General features: G+C 33.3%; 1 non-coding gene and 1 pseudogene across 1 annotated transcript; one reads left to right on the forward strand and one right to left on the reverse strand.

Moving 5' to 3' along the window:
* The first annotated feature begins 7306 nt into the window (after positions 1-7306).
* On the forward strand, positions 7307-7386 carry TRNAL-UAG (transfer RNA leucine (anticodon UAG)). Its single transcript has one exon. It is a non-coding gene; the product is annotated as a tRNA-Leu (tRNA).
* Positions 7387-12979: 5593 nt separating this feature from the next.
* On the reverse strand, positions 12980-17780 carry LOC131598584 (F-box protein At2g32560-like; annotated as a pseudogene).
* Positions 17781-18553: the final 773 nt, after the last annotated feature.

Here is an 18553-nt window from a genome sequence, read left to right on the forward strand (position 1 = left end):
AAATATCACCAAACCCCAACATACAATAATCAACTCCTTAAATCAAATATAATAACTAAGATAACCCCTTTAGCTTAGATTGTTGGCTAGATTGATCTTCTTCCCAATTCTACGGTCAATTCTCTTTCTCCCTTCTTTTGCCCTAGCTCTCTCTTCTTTTCACGTTTTCTCCAAATTTTACGTCGAATGAATATTCTCTCCCTTTTTCCTCTTTTTACTTAGTTAGCCTTAGGACCCTCATTATGAACTTCCTAATATACCCTTACTAACTCGACTTAGCAATATCTCTTATTTTATTTTATTTTATTTTAATAATAATGCTAATTATAACTATATTATTTTATTATTCTAACTAACACCTTAATTCCAAAACCCTACACCTATATCAACATAAGCATCACACGTCACATGAACATCGCACAAACTCATCGATAAATCGCAATGACTCAGATAATAACCTCAAAATAATCAAATAATATATTAATAATTAAATCTAATTATCGGGGTGTTACAACATCATCGCATTCAAGCTATGCAATGGAGGTGCATATAGGATTGGTACGATGACTAAGGGGTTAACTAGACTGAAGGAGTTACTTGAGGAGGAACCCAGATGGGAGGTTAGCGCTGAAGCAATCAAGACTCACAAAGCCTTCGTGACATAACGTAACAATCCTATGAAGACATGGAGATTATTTGGAGACAAAAATTAGAGTTGTATGGCTTAACCATGGAGATCGAAACACCAAGTTTTTCCATGGGAAAGATGGACAAAGGAGGGGGACTAATTCGATAAAAAAGCTCAAAGATGAACACGAGAATTGGTGGAAAGGATATGTAAATGCGAGAGATTGCTTGTCAACCATTTCTCTGATGTTTTCTCCACTTCACACCCACAACAACTTCAAAAGACATGTGAGGCTGTTAAAGGAAAAATGAATCATGATCTTGTCAGTTGGTGCGAAGGAAAATTCTCTGCCAATGTTAACTCCTTTGGTCTCGTAGAAGGAATAGAATATGCTCTTTATAAGAGCAATATTAAGACCATAACATAAGATCTCGAAGGCCCTGGTAAACGCCCAACTATTCATATGTAACTAGGAAAGGGAAACATTAATGACCTTTATGATTTCAAATTGTAAGATGGTAAAAGGGATACTAACCTCAAAGTCCTCGATCACCTAGTGTAGAAATAGAATATTCGCCCTCCACCCATCGAGGTCGTCGTATGCAAATATTCTTACATTGAAAACACAAATATAGAAATACATCGACTTCGATCTCGAGGTTCGAAAGCTCCAGGTCTAGCTGGAAGGCTTGAATCCATTCATCTTCTTGACAATTCGGATCAATATTCATGGATGCTTTATAGAAGAAGTTCGAGTTTGAACTTCAGAAGCACCTATTCCACATCTTGCATACACCAACGTTATTCCAATGCTTTATGACTCTTGTAGAGGAGTCGCACTTCTGATTAAATTCCACGAAAGCGCATAAAAACACAGAAGAAATAGGGTGTTACCTAACTTCGTGAGCTTCTGTTGAAGATTTTGAAATTTAGAAGAGAGAATGGCATGGATAAGCTTGTTAAGAGATTTTTTGTTGAAGAGAGAAGATGAGAGAAATGAGAGCATAAAAACTCCTTTTATAAAATTTGAATGATAAACAAAGTGGCGACTGTATTTATGGTTATCTAATTAGGGTTGCAGGAAATAAGGTAGGTCATGAGTGGCTCTTACTCATAAGACAGTTGGCCAACATCACAATTAGGAAAAATGAAATAGTCAAATGACCAACAGACATTGACCAACCTTAGTCCAAGACCAACACGTTTTGATAAATAAAGGTGAACTCGCCCAAAAGTATATCTCCTCTAGACACGCTAGTTAATAGCTACCCAGTCCCTAAAAGCAATTCGCCCATATACGACTCATCCTTGAGAGGCAGTGTACATGTACGTTCTCTTGGAGAACTTTAGTGAAGCATCTCACCTTTATACACCTCATGCTTTAGAGATTGTGTACATGTTTGTTCTCTTTGAGGGCTTTAGAGAAACACCTCACCCTTACACAACTCATGCTTAAGGAACTCTATACATGTTTGGTCTCTTTGGTTGTGTTATAAAGTGGGTCGGAGTCAAATTGGATCCAGTAGAGCTCACCCTGCTTGAAGTAATATATCTAGAAGAGTGTGACCAAACTAAAATAAGTATTGGGCCAAAATTGATTATGTCGGTCGAAGTATGACATAAGTTAATATTTGATGAAGATATGATTGAGAAGACATTTTTACAAAATGTGGTGTAAGAATATGGGAGATGAGATAATCTAGTCTGATTCTCAATCATCATTAAAAGGTCGTGGTAATTTGAATTAATCACATTGATTGACCTCTAATGAACTTAAAACACAAAATAAAAACATAATCGCAATTTACACGATCTTTTAAATGTGACTTTATTGATATCTAATAGAACTATTATTAGTACAATTATCATTAATATAAAGTGAAAAATAATAATTTAGAAATAACACATAACATAAATTAAATAGTATAAAAAAATTAAGTAATTATATTCTATTGAAAAACTAAAAATAACAATTTTTATAATATATTTTTTTAATTGTAAAAATATTATGGGACATTTATCCGTTTATAAACTTAAAACACTACACTGAATCTCATCATTTCAAACATCAAAAGAGTGATTCACTTAATAGTTAATTTAAAATTCATACTAATATACAACAATGCATTATATTATAGGCAAATTCTTTGGTACCCATGAGTTTAAGTTGGTACCAGTACTCTTAGTACAAAATGTATTTAAATTTTAGTTTATTTTAAAATAAAATATAAGAATGACGTGGCATTGAATTCCTCTATTTGATTGGTTGAAGGTACGGGTACCCAACTAAACTCATGGGTACCAGCGTATTCACCTATATTATATTCCCGTTGCCGACATAAGTGATCGTAGCGTTTCACACATGTAAAGTGCTGCTCACGTTTTATTTTTCCTCCTTATCCCATTTTCCTTTATTTTTAACAAGTAAAGTTAGATAAACAACAAAAAAGTCTCTATCTCAAACAAAAAAGTTTCAATCTATCTAATGATTTAGAAAAAATAATATTGTAGTAGAGTAGAGGATGAGAATGTTTATAGATAAGAATAAAAATTTGGCATTTTACACACTGATCATCACACTGTGTTGATGGAAAAGACACGTGCATTTTCTTTATATGATATATCCTCAAATAGTTATTACCTTTACTTGTACTGAAATTTATAATATTCATTGAATGTTAATGGTCCTATAAGATTGCTAAGAGCCAATCAACCATCCACAAACATTAAACAATGATGTGTGTTACGTTTTACATGTGTGCTTATTATGTGTACGATGTAGAAGAAAAGGAACGTGAAATTCTTGTCGTGTAATTACTTAGTATTGTACGTGTCAATTACTTATCACATAATTGCTACGGTATTCAATCTTCACGTCATTTTTTAGGACGCTAAATTACTTTCCTTCAGTAACATGAAAATTCCAACTTATGATAAGAATGGATAAAGATAAAACACCGTTTTTGGATAGTTAAGAAGGTGCCTAATTTTAGGCCAAAAACCCTTTGCGTGTAAGAGGGAAAATTGAATGAAGGTGATAAGGTATATATACCCTTACTACAGTGTTCATACTAGACTTTTTTTTCTATTGAAAATCAATTTTTTTGGTCATAGTAAGTTAAATGTGCTGAACGCGTGGACTTTGATGCACAAGTTTTTAAATTTTTGTTCATATCATAGCAAGAATATTATAACTATATGCAAGTGAATTTCTACTTAAATATATTAAATTTATTATGATATCATGTTCCCACACATAACATAAAGGATCCTATAAGAAAATTTCTTTACTTATCTCCCAACTTTCTTGGTCACCTCTGGTGAAAAATCAAATATACCCCTTACTTTGCAAATGCATTTCTGAAATGTAAGAAAATGTTTTTTTCAGAGATGCATCTCCGAAAGCGCCTTTTTTTATCAAAATTTGTCTTATTTCGGAAATGCACTTCCGAAAACAGCATTTCGGAAGTGTATTTCCGAAATACTGCGCGTTTTGCAGATTTAGCAAAACAGTCCCCTCCCCCCAAATCATTTACCCTAAACCAATATCAAACTCAACCCCTCTGAAATTTTCTGCAAACCCACTTCCAAGGCTGCATCAAAGGCTCCATCTACTTGCTATACTACATTTAAAAGCCCTCCAATCACCTTCAATTTGTAAGTTTTATAATCCTTAGATCCATAATTCAAATGCATGTTAGGGTTTTTAGAAATTGCAAAAATGATATAGACGTAGGTTGTTAGTAGTATTTAGGTTGTTTAGAAGCATTACAAGTTGTTTTAATGTTGGTTTTTGGGGTCTCCCATGGAAGTTGCAGAAAACTTCTTCGCAGGGGTGTTTCAGAAGTTCATTTCCGAAAACACCTTCATTCTCAGTTTCGGAAATGAACTTCCGAAGTTGTCCAGAAATGATTTTTTTTTAGTTTTTTCTATCGTCTCGCATTCTTATTTTTTTTAAATGTAACGTTCATACCATTGTTGTGTTTTAAATTATATGGATGTATTTTTTAGTGTATATATATATATATATATATATATATATATATATATATATATATATAAATTGAATGTGTAATATATATTCATGCATAGATAGCGGTAACACTAATCAAAGAGTAATACTTATCATTCATTTAGTTTTTTCTATTGTCTCGCATTCTTATTGATTTCAATTGTTTTCAGGAACATGGCAGACAACCAAGCACGCATCAGACAGGGTAGAGAGACCCAGACTGCGTCGGCTAGATGCGAGCGGGCGACGCGGCTGACGTCGACGCAGGGCCGGGGGCAGGGCCGGGGACGGGTGCGAGTTCCCGTGCAGATGGACGAGGGTACCTCTGCATCTGGATCGAGGAGTCGTCTGGCTCGGATATCTTCTTCCCGCCAGCGAGAGGAGGAGGAGGCAGTGACATACAACGAGGCGGAGGAGGTACCAGATGTTGACCCTCCACACGGGGAGGAGGAGAAGCAGGAGGAGGGCTACCCGGGAGGGCCCAGTGAGACTACCTTGCTGATTACCTACCACGAACACGTCGCTCGGCGTATCTGAGGGGAGAGGTATTTTTTATAATTTGCCCGACTTTATTATTTAACCGTTTTTAATTTAGCCGTTTACTCAACATTTTCTTAACGGTCTAATTAACATACTTTTTTATTTGTTTTTGTTGTAACAGGAGAGAGAGACTTTGAAAATGGTGAACCACTCCCAGAAGGTTTTCAGTCTGTTTAAACCGAATGCTGAGTGGTTTAACGACGCGATGAGAGCTTCAGGGCTTAGTGGGCTGAGCATGACGGGGTATACCACCATCAGCCACGACATGCAGGGTGCCTTTGTGGAGAGGTGGCACAGGGAGACGTCTTCTTTCCACTTACCGGTTAGGGAGATGACGATCACCTTGGACGATGTGCAGTGTCTTCTCCACTTGTCGATCAGGGGGGCGTTGTTGGACCACTCCCGGATCCAGAGGATCGAAGCCAGTGAGTGGATGGTGCTCTATTTGGGTATGGAGCCAGAAGTCGCTGACTTTGAGTGCCAGACGACAAATGGGCCTCATATCCGGTTCTCCATACTGAGCGCTTATTTCGAGCACCACCTTGTGGCGGAGGCCGAATTCGAGGAGGAGGATGACGCCCTATTTGTGCAGTATCATCGTGGCTGCGCTCTCCGGTGTTGGTACATGTTTGTGATAGGCGCTGCACTCTTTGTGGACAAGAGTGCAAGGTACGTCGACGTGACCTACCTCCGCTATTTCATGGACTTGACTACCGTTCACCACTGGAACTGGGGGTCAGCTATTCTGGCATACCTATACCAGAAGCTGAATGAGGCCTCCAACTGGAGGACCAAGCAGTTGACCGGATCCTGCACACTACTTACGGTATGTTTCATTTTAATTGTTTCACATTTATTTATGTTTCGTATTTATTTTTAATACATTATCGTGTTTGTGTTTCAGAGCTGGATCATCTCCTACATCCCCCGCATCCACGACTTCCGCGTTGATCCTGAGTACGAGGACGCCATGCCCAGGGCCGCCCGATACGTTCTCCAGAGGGGGAACAATGCAATGGCACCATACTGTGGGTACCTCGACCTCACGATGCACAATGACATCTGTTGGAGGCCATTCAGCGACTACATTGATGTTGTCCCCTTTGACAGCATCTCGTTATATTCTGGCTGGTTGGCATGCGGGACCAACACCATGGTGCAGTATCTCCCTGAGCGGTGCATGCGGCAATTTGGATTTGTGCAGATGATACCTAGGTCACCTTTTGAGGTTGCTCCCAACACAATGACCCGAGTGCAGCTCACTGGCATATTTGCAGATTGGGAGCGTCATGTGGTCCCGGAGGAGTATCGTCGTATTCGGGTCACCCAAGACTGGCACAGTGTGGAGTATCCTCTGATGAGACCCGACGCTCCCGGCGCTCCTAGGCCAACACACGAGGAGATCCTGGAGAACCAGCAGGGCGAGGATGACCACGCCATTGATCTCCTGCCGATCTGCCTGCGGATAGAGATGCTTGGGCGAGACACGTTGGATCGAGGTATCGTTGATCAGGGCGGTCCAGAGGCAGTCGCCGTGATGGAGAGGATCGTCACTGATACGGGCCGTGCGGCGGCATACAGGCGGCAGAGGAGGTCCCAGGGAGAGAGGGTTAGGCATACTCAGTAGGGGTTCGGGTTTATTGTTTTGGTATTCAGATTATATATTTCGCACACTATGACTCGGTCTTTATATATTATTTGAATTTTATTTATTATATTAGTATTTTACGTTGATATGTCATTTGTTTTGTTCGGCTTTTCCGTTTTGTATATATTATACGTTTTGTATATCTTTCAAACGGGACTATTAGAAAAAGCATAAAAAAAATAGACTTCTGCATAATTTGGAAATGCACTTCCGAATTACACTAAAATCTGAAAAAAGGTGTTTTCGGAAGTGCATCTCCGAAAACACTCCCCTTTTGGTGTTTTCGGAGATGCATTTCCGAAGTCTGGGAAAATTTAAAAAAAAAAAAAAAACTTCGAAAATGCATTTCCGAAGCAGGTGTAAACTGAGATTTTCGCTGGGGGTGACCCCATAGGGAGGTGTGATAAAAAAACAAAATAAGTGAAATATAAAATTTAAAATACGATTAGTATTAATACTGAACACCTTAGACCACAAGGACGGTTTGGCCGAGTGGTCTAAGGCTCCAGATTTAGGCTCTGGTCCGAAAGGGCGTGGGTTCAAATCCCACAGCCGTCAATATTTTGCGTTATATTTCAATTTTTTTCTTACTTCCACGGCGCGTGTGATTTTCTTCAATTTCTTTCTTCCTTCCACGGCGCGTGCTACTAAACTAACTTTAGATAGATCATAAGGCCTAAATCAAAAATCTCACACGTGAACATTTTTTTATTTAACAATAAATAATACAATTTTGACTGTATTTTTTTCAATTAACATGTGAAAATTGGATTGAAATCGTTCACTTATAACTTGTAGGTAAAGAAGAATAATAACTTTAAATAAAAATAAATATATGAAATAACTTTCTTCGTGGACTTATATATTAATAATAATTTGAGACCAAATAATAATAATAAGTTTATATGGCTCAATATCAATTTATACTTTAAGAACATATTAACCAAAAATTCATACAAATATTATCAAAAATAAAAATTCAAAGCAATTAAAATATACACCAATAAAATCGATTTATTGTTTAAAGATTTAAATAAGTCAATAAGACAATTAAAAAAAATTAATAAATTTATGAAAGATTGGGGAATTGGAGAGAGCGGAGCTAGAGAGAAAATTTTCAGGGAAGGCGAACAACAATTGTTTGAAATGATTATAGAATCTCTAAATGCTAGAGGGGAAGACAATGCTCTTAAAAAGAGAAGAATAAGTTCTTTAATTAACAAGGGTGATGGAGACATTTTTTTGATTCAAGAAACAAAGTTAACCGAAACGGAAGATTTTTACGCGAATAGTATGTGGAGTAACACGAATATTGGATTCTCTTTCTCGAATTCGGTAGGTATGTCGGGAGGGATTCTAACTCTTTGGAGGGTCGGTAGGGTGGAAGTATTGTATAGTTTCAAATGAGAGGGTTACTTGGGGGTCAAAGTTTCGTGGAAGAATAATCTTTATTATATGGTTAATGTGTACTCTTCTTGTAATCTTAGCAAGAAGAAAGAGTTGTGGGGTAAGTTGTTGAATTTGAAGGAAGCTTATAATGATAGGGAGTGGATATTTGGTGGGGACTTCAACGCTACTAAGAATCAAAGTGAAAGGAAAGGGAGGAGGGCGGGGGAGATTGATAATGGTTCAGAGCTTTTTAGTAACTTCATTGAAGATAGTGGTTTGGTGGGCATTCCTTGCAAAGGAAAACAATATTCTTGGCATAGTGGGGATGTGAGGTCCATGAGTATAACTGATCGATTCCTTGTGTCGAATATCATTGGGAATAGATGAGGGGGTGGTGGGTCAACTTATTGGTCGGAGAGATATTTCTCATCATTGTTCGGTTTGGATAGTGGTGGACAATGTCAATTGGGGACCAAAACCATTCAAGTTCAATAATGAGTGGTTTTTCTTGAATTCTTTCATTCCTTTTGGGGAGAGGGAATGAAAAGAGTTGGTAGTGGATGGTAGAGAGGATTTTGTTCTTAAAGAAAAACTTAGACGCCTTAAAGATAAACTCAAATGGTAGAACAAAATGGTGTTTGAAAAGATTGATTTGGAAGTGGAGGAAAATGTGAGGGATCTAAATGTTGGGGATGTAAGTTTGGAAGTAGTGTCGGATGAATTGCATTTCGTTACTCTCAACGATATGAATGAAGCGAACAAGAGGTTTTGGTTGAATTTGAAGATAAAGGAGAATATGCTCGTCCAAAAGTCAAGACTCAAATGGCTTAACGATGACAATTCCAATAGTAGTTTTTCCACAAAGTAGTGAAGGAAAGAAGAAGTTATAATCATATAGGTTCGATTAACACTCCTAATGGCTTGTTGGAGAAGGAGGAGGATGTTAAGGAAAAGGTTCGAAAACAGTTCTCTAATGAATTTATTGAGTTGGAAACAAATATAATGTTTTTAGATGGAATCACGTTTAAGGGCATTAGTTCCGAGGATTGTTTGTCTCTTGAAAGTCCTTTTCAAGAAGAAGAAATCAAGGAAGCTATTTGGAGTTATGGGAGCTCTAAGAGTTCGGGTCTGGATGGTTATTCTTTTTTGTTTATAAAAATGTGTTGGTATTTCCTTAAAGAGGATTTTGTGCGTTTTTCAACTATTTTCATACCGGTTGCGAAATTTCAAAGGCGGTGATTTCTTCTTTTCTGACATTGATTTCAAAAGCGCCAAACCCGGTGTCCTTGTAAAAAAAGGAGGTTAAAGAGGGAAAATTAAGAGTTATGTGGTTAGCTATTCTGTGGATCATTTGGTTATCTAGGAATGGGATATGCTTCTAGAACTAAGGTTTGAATGTGGATAATACGGTTTGGAGTATCAAATCTTTGATTTGGAAATGGGCTTTAATAGGAGAAATTACTCATCCAATTTGTAGCTTTTACGAATTTAACAAAGATCATTTGTTATTTCTTTCGTAACTCTAATTGGTTTGTAATTCCTCTCATTTTTTATCGGGGTTTTCTCGTTTAGTTTTGTATTCAGGTTTTGAGAATCCTTAGTTCTCTATTTTATATCATCTTGCTTAAACAAAAAAAAATTAGCAAAGTAGTTAAATGAGTTTTTTTTTTCTCTATAGGTTAATTATCTCCTGTTTTTTATTGTGGGAAGGTCTGTGGACATAACATATAAAAAACTCACATTTGATATAATAGAAACTCTCAAGAAAAAAGTTTGAGAACAAAAATAGGCCAAATAATTAAATCAAATATCTATAAATAGTTGGTGCATTTTTTTCTTACCTTATCTCTTTACTTTTTATTATTTTTATTTCTTTCCGCTTCATTTCCTTTTCTTCTTCTTCGTCTCTTTAAAAATAGTGATTATCTTTTACTTTTCATTATTTTTATTTTTTTCCGCTTCATTTTCTTTTCTTCGTGTCTTCACAAAAAATAGTGGTTAGATAGTAATTATTAAAATTTAGTGGAAGAAATTTTAATTAAAAATAGTAAATAAATAAACTATAAATAAAAATTTAATTAATAATAATAAAGATATATAAATAAATAAAATTATTAAATTAATCTTATTTTTGACACTAAAAGTAACTTAAAAAACTTAACAACTTTTTAAATCCTTAACTTTTTCATTTTTTTTTTGTTTTTCTCAAGAAAATTGTTTCTTCTTACGCTAATAATAATTAAATACTGAATTTAAATGAGCATATATTAATTAAACATATAGAATCTCATTGATGTTGTGGTGTAGTTGTTGTCCACACAATACAACTATACTATACAAGTTGGCATCAATCTCAATTACATGACATTTGGCTTCTACACACTACTACAAGCATCTCACAAACACAACACATCTTTGGTTTAATGTTCACACGTTCTCTGAGGGCACATCTGTCTACAAATCAAGGTGCCATTATATTTCCAAGTCACTCGTCTTTACATCCATACACCTTTCCTCACTAACTTCACTTGACTAGCTGGTTGATCAATTAAATGCTAATAAACGCAAAAAAACTTGTGTACATGCTTTTGCCAGATGTTCTACATACCAACTTTAAACTTTCCCATTACCAGATTTGTTTGTTCTATATTGATTTGGTACTATCTTAAACTTTAAGGGGTTGTTGTGATGGTGATATCTTCCACGATTAATGTGTTGTGCTGAATTTGGCGGTAAATATATATTTTAAAATACTCTATCAATCAAGTTAATAAATGCATTTAAGAGCATAAATATAGAGAGTAGCTTTTCTGGACTTAAGCCTCTCTTATGTCAGAAAATAATAATAATTAATTGTAAATGAAGTAGTTTGAATAAACTGTAGTGGCTGCAGTAAACTGCCGTGACTTTGTTAAATTTTTATGTTTTAACCACTGGTCGGTTCATGCATGTCCGTATTATTTGGCTTTCTTGTGGATTCGAGTTCTCCATGGGACTCAAACCCACTTTAAAAACTGTCACTCGTATGAGACTCGAACCCACTTAGGCGTCCACCTCTCCTCCATGGGCTCAATCCATAATTGGGACTCAAACTCATTGTGAGGCACGAATCATTGGTGTCACATTCCAATTCCATTTTACATAAGCATCTCAATTGGGATGTGCACGAACAAGGGTAAATTCTGAATATGTGACTAGTTCTCAATATTCTCGTGATTGCACTCATTAATCACTAGGTGATCACATCCACCAATTCTCATATTATCACAACATGTTTCAGACGAAGTCCATCTATTCATACTCAAGCGACTACTCGTCCGAGGTACACACCGAGGTACCTTCGTGTCCAAGCATCACCACCTAAGTTATTTTTATAACCTAAGTTACCTTTCTAATTCATTCACGTAGTTACATACCTAGGTTTTACCTTCCTCATTATCATAGGTTTTAATCCATTTTTTTTATTCGATGAAACATATTATAATATAAGTCATAAGACACACATAAGCAAAGGAAAGTATAATTCATTCATCAATAGAAAACATGAAAACAAGTATCATCAAGCACCATCATCAGATAGATATTAAAATAAGCAATCAAACGTATCTAACCGCATCTGAATTCGAGTTATGGAATTCAATATACGCTAATTTCAAATCTGTCAGAATTTCCATGACAGTAGTTTTCGCTAAGCGTGAATCTACCTCGCTAAGTGAACATGGACATTACAAAAACACCATAAATCAACTCTAAACTCAACTTCTTCATTCTTTGACCCTCCAAACTATACCCAAACACGCCATAACATACTCTAACATTCCATATTATGAAATAAATGTTATTCCAATGTATCATACCTCATACCCATCAAAACTATAGTTTCAATTTTATGGTGGAAACAAGAAACATTTACGTTTCTCCATGTTTTCACTCACTTAGTGAGCTCTTAGTGAGACAATACAGTAACCATAAAACTAGAGAATTCCACAACTCGCTTAGCAAGGTCTAGCAAGGACACAGCGAGCGAACACTTGCTTAACGAGGGCTAGAGAGTTTGTAGCGAGGCCTGGCAGGTAGTTTTCTTCACAAATTCCCCTTATCTCTCTTAGAGAGCCCATTCCTGCTTAGCGAGGATGACATGTCTCAGGTTTATCAGAAACACAACAATAGGAAAAACGCCACCACATCTCAAAACTAATGCATCAAATAACACAAACTAGCATAACTTATCATAGCAAAAACCTATCAAGCATCAAGAATATCAAGTATAGCACAAAGATTCAGAAATAACATGTTTTGACACAAACCCTAACTTTCCTAAAGCATGAAATATTCCCCCTAAAGCTAACACTATCTAGGAATACACCTTGATAGATGATGATGATGATGGATAAATTGAGATGATTTGGTGGTGAGAATAATGATTTCCATGGCTGCCTCTTCCTCCTTCCTTTCTCTCTTCCCTTCTTTCTTTCTCTCTTCTGGTTTCCCGTTTTCTTTCTTCTTATCCTTACCAAATTTCAAGTTAAGGGGGGATTTAATATCCCATATCCTCTTACGTTCTCTAATTGTTGTCAGTTGAGACAAACTAAATTCCTAAGTGCTTTATTTGTTGTTAGTTGAGATTAATAGATAATTAGTGAATTCAAAAGGATGACATTTTGATAACATTGTTAAATGGTAAATTTATCACTGAGGGACAAAATTCCCATTTGAGATATTTTATTTCCACTCTTTGACCAATTACGTGAAATTAACTTGTTCTTCAAAATAACAAATAACAATTACAAGATATGTATATATTGTTCTTCATTCTCCTTGCAAATCAACTTGTCTTATCCGGGCAAATATTTTGTTTGGCGCCATGCTTTAGAATTCTGAACTACTCCCTCTGGTCCCATTTATAAGAAAAAATTCTTTTTTTAGATACATTGAATAAATAATCTGATTCAGTTAAAAATCAATCAAGAATGTTTGAGTAAGGGGATGCACAAGTTCTCGGCTTAAGAAACGATTTCAATATAAAGGGTTAGTGATAAAAACATCACCAAAACCAACCTAATATAAAAATTAAATTGGTAAAAAGATATAAAAATCAGAAGCCATATCCAAGGTGCAAAATAAATTTTACTTTTTAACGGTTAACCCAAATAAAAACAATATTTAATTTCTATATAAACACAATCATCACATTACCTGAAATTCAGTTGAAAATCTAGTGGATTGGGAACTGTGCTGCCACTGGATGCATAAAGAATCTATGCTCCAACTGTTAGTAAAAGTAATACATAAGTATATGAATTATTCATTGATAAACACTTCCATCTTAAAAACAGATTTAAAAGGTTAAGCTATATTCATTTTATTAGACTACCAAATTACATACATTGGTTACCAGAAGGAATAATTTGTTCCATGTTTCAATTTCATCAAGACTATAAAGCTTTCTAATTCCTCCATAGAATCCACCTCCACCTGCTCGATCACCTTGTTCGCCATTCTTTCTTAATAATGTTATTCGTCTCATATTTGATCTTTCAGGATATTGCTTGAACTCCACTATCAACGTATCTATCATATACACAGAAAATCTTAGGCATCTTGCTTTAGCTGATTTTTAATTCAAGATCATCATAAAGATTATAGCAGATAACCTAGCAACTATAGCACATAAAATTGTTTATGAACCTCAAAGAGGGTCCCGTTAGAAACAGACACATTAAGGAATGTATTTGAAGGATTTTGTTGTGAATTCAATACCACGAAAAAAGTATAAAATAAGGGATGAATAAAGAACAAGGAAGAAGAGGAGAACACAAATATTGATTATAACTGCTATTCTTTTACTTTCTCTTAAAACAAGGTTACAAGTTTACAAGAATAACAAATAACCTCTCTCACCCTAAATTAGGATTTGCAGCTTAGCAATGATGAGAGACTAATATGCTATTTATAATAAAACCTAACATACTAACTAATGGGCTTTTTCCACAAGGCCCATTGCACAAGCCAACTTAATAAACAAGTTAACTTAACAAATTAGGGTTTAAACACTAAAACCTAATTTAACATGTTTAACCCTAGAATTCGATCCAATATCTCACAGATTTGAAGGAAAAAACATCAATAAAAACTATATATAATTTTTTTTTAGCACTAACCTCCAAAACTAAACATATTCAATAGAGTTAATAAAATAATTACAAAAAATTTCTCACCACTGCAATGGCACTGGCAATAATTCTCATTCTTGTTACACGATTCTAAGTGGCTAATAACAGCGTACCACCAATCTGCAATATACATTTCACAAAGTTATTATTTGTAGAAACATAATAACCAGTTGCAGGATCTTGCCAATATTAATAAAAACAAGCAAAAGAAAACATATATGTTATATACCATAAGGACTTTGATTACTTGCTCTCCACTGGATCTCAATATGATTTCCTGGTTTTAACTTGTCTAAACAATCAGAGATATGGACAACATACGGATGACAATCAACTGGTGGAACTCTCACCATATCCCAGTCCACACTGTTTCCAAATAATCGCCAACCTCCATATTGATACCTAACACAAATTATTCATGCAAAAATAAATACACAATTTGTCATTAAGATTTGAAAACAGAGATGGAAAAGGAAAAAATAAATTTAGAGAAAAGGGGTGATGCACTGACAGTGTAAAATATTTTTACCCTGTCAACCAATCACACCCATGTATCCAATTAAACCATTTTTTTATTTAAAAAAAACTTAATGACATGACACATTTATGATTTTCTATTCGATGACAGTGTAAAATTATTTTACACTGTCAGTGCACTACCTTTTAACTCATAAATTTAATAGTTTTATACATATTGCATCAATCAAATAAAATTAAATTAATGCTCGGTTATTTTAATTTTAAAAAGTATTTTTTTTTTTTGTATTTTTAATAATGATATTTTTATAGAAAAAATTTTAATTTGCAATAACATAAATATATTAATGAAGATTAAAATATAATTAATATTACTTAATTTTTTTTAAAATATGTTTTTTTAAAAATGAGCTTTATTAAAAAGTTATTAAACTAGATCTAAATTTAAGTAATTTTTCTAAAAAAAGTGATATAAAAAGGGTATAACAAAAAGATAAAATATATATTATAAAATTTTATGAAAAACTATTTAGTAAATTTATTTGTAGAAGTTTTGTTTAAAATAAATTTATTTGTAGATGTTTGTTTTAAAACATTATATATTTTTTAAAGAAAAATGTATTAAAATTATTTTTTTAAAAATTGAAACATCATATAGATGGTTATTAGTTATGTGTAGTGTGAAAATAGATCCAGTCAAGTTAGAATTTATTAATCTTAAGACTTGTCTCTTAAAAGGTCAAGGCCTAAGTCTTGTTTGTAACATGTTATAGACTTTTTTATTTTATTTTTTGGAGTCTAATATTTTTTTTTAATTTGGTTGACTTGTTAGCATATTTAAAGTTATTTAAATAAGTAATTTTAATAATGTTTAAGTAGACTGACCAATTAAAAGTCTAAAACTAAAAGATAGTGAGACTACGGTTCTGTTTGGTAAGACAAGTTTCTGAGCTTACAATTTATATCTTATGTCTTATAAGCTCATATGATAATTTAGATCCGTTTGATAATGGTCTTTTCATCAAGAGCTTATAGTTTATTTTACGGACGCTATTTTAAATAGCGTTTTAGCTTATGTTTTATAGCTTATTATTTTTTCATCCTTTTTTATCCTAATTATTTTAATTAAAATTTATTTTCAACTCTTATAATTTATTTTAATTTAAAATAAAATAATTATATATTAATATCTTTTATGTCATTTTACATTTATAAATTAATTGAACCGCTAATTTTACCAAACAGTTCAATGAGCTTATAAGTTATCCGTCTCAACCATCTTCTATAAGCCATAAGTCATCAGCCATCAGTCAAAAGCTATAAGCTATCAGCTAACTTATCAGTCAACCGCTATTTTTACCAAACAGACCCTACATCTTTGTTTATGTTTATTTATTTGAATTTGTCTAATAACATATATTTTATAAGATTATTTATTTAAAAGTAATTTATTTCATTTATTTATAAGGTGTTTTCAAATTATTAAATTCTTCAAGATAATTAAAATTTATTTTATATTCAACTGGGTGTTTTATAAAATCTAACTATATACAATATAATAATAAAAATAATAATAATAATAATAATAGTAATAATACGAAAAATAATAATATATAACAATAATAATAATATACTTATTTTTATAAGTTATAGTTGAGAATTTATAAAAATAAGCTCAAAAAAATTATAAATAATACTATAAGTTATTTTTAATAAGTTTTTTCAAATAATGTCACAATTTATGGCATAAGATAAGCTCAAATAAGTTAATCCACTCAAATTCAAATTTTTTAATAACTAAGTTAATACCAAAATACCTAAGTTTTAAATAAAATAAATACAACGTAGGGTACATATGTCAATTGAGTTGATGTATGCATTTAAATAAATAGAGGTATCACCAATTAAATTGGCAAATAAATATGAAAACGCTAATTGAATTGACGACACTACATGACAAGTAGATGGAAGCCCAATTAAATTGACAATTATATACGTGCTCTGCGTTGCCAATTTTTTATTTAAAACATGGATACTTAAGAAAATATTGAGAAAAAAGAGATTTTTTTAAAAAAAATTTAGTTATTTAAATAAAAAATTCGTAAATTATTGTTAATCAATTAAACACATTTTCTCCTCTAGTTCTATGTAATTAATTCAGTAAATATAAAATAAGATAATAAACATTTGGCATACCTAGCTTGAAAGGTATTTGATTCAGAATCATATCTAACCAAGGCATTGTGAACCACTAACCCCTGCAAACAAATTTAATATATAATTATGCATAACAAAAATTGAAATCTAAGTCTAAAATTAACTATAAATCATTGACTTGTTAATTACCTTGTAAACCTGAGCAGGAAACCAAAACCTACCACGTTCCAAAGAGAAATACAAAGACATCATGAAGTGGTTTGACAGATGACTATTGATTAGCAACGAAGAATCTTGTAAGTAAGAACAAAGATAGAGATTAGGCCAAACACCAACAAAGGAACCTAATGATCCATTGTGATTGTTGGGTCTATGATTCCCTTCCTTTGCTATTGTAATATGCAAATGCCACTCTTTATAGGCAGCCTCACCAATGACTCTACCCCATTTGTTTCTCAAGTGCTTTTCCCATAAATCATCACTTTTACATTTGTCCCTTAAAAAAGTACACACCTCTAACATTCTACATAGTTCTTTTGGTGAAAGTTGGTTGAGGATTAAATCTAAGTTCACTTCAGGCAAATTCAAGAGGGATGGCATATTCTTTAGGTTGATCAGTTACCTTACTCTATAAATATTCTACATAGACAATGCAATTCCTCATTCTTAAAGCCAATAAAAAGGAAACAAGAGTGTATATCAATGTTCGATGATTACCATTTCTTCCTTGTTATTTTCACCTACTTTGCCGGCCATGACTTGGACTTAGATTCGTTGCTATCAAAAAAATTCATGTAGTTATGCATTCAAGCTTTAGTAGCCTTTAGATTAAAATCAAACAATTTTGATTTAAAATTAGATAAACTAGATAGGAGTGCCCTTCATCCCATTCAGATTTTCATCCATCCAAATAAGTCCAAATTAAAAGAAAAGTGAAAACCTAACAACATTCTGCCCAAAACATATTTCATTTCATAGCTTCACTTAGCATTTGATTGTTTATGCGTTTGATCTCACATTACTGCTCGTTTCTATTGATATTACTATGGTTACGCTTCTTATTTTCACATAAGTTTATGTTTTCACGTTTGAAATATTTAAAATGTATATTAGATGTGTGAAATTAATTTTAACATGCTTAATTGTCTCAAATAAAATTCTATTTAAAATTTAAAATTTTTGTTTTTAAATTTAAACGTGATTTTTATACTGAATTAAGATATAATTCACATCACTTTAAGAATTTACTCAAACATATATCAATTTATATTAGGGTCATTATAGTAAAAATATTATTCTCTCTTTTATTTTTATACTCTTTTCTTAATAGGTGTGAAATGACCTAATGAGTCAAGGGTTGTGAGACGGGGAGAGAATTATTTTAAAATCATTAATATTTCATACAATTAAATCAAAAAATATATACATACAATAACAAAATGCAAATTAAGCTGTTTGACGTTTCTTTAGGCCGAACATCATAGTCTGATACGGTGTAAGATCCAATATATTTTTAAGCTGATTTTCAT

The sequence above is a fragment of the Vicia villosa genome, linkage group LG4 (assembly GCF_029867415.1).
Source record: "Vicia villosa cultivar HV-30 ecotype Madison, WI linkage group LG4, Vvil1.0, whole genome shotgun sequence".
Taxonomy (NCBI): Eukaryota; Viridiplantae; Streptophyta; class Magnoliopsida; order Fabales; family Fabaceae; genus Vicia; species Vicia villosa.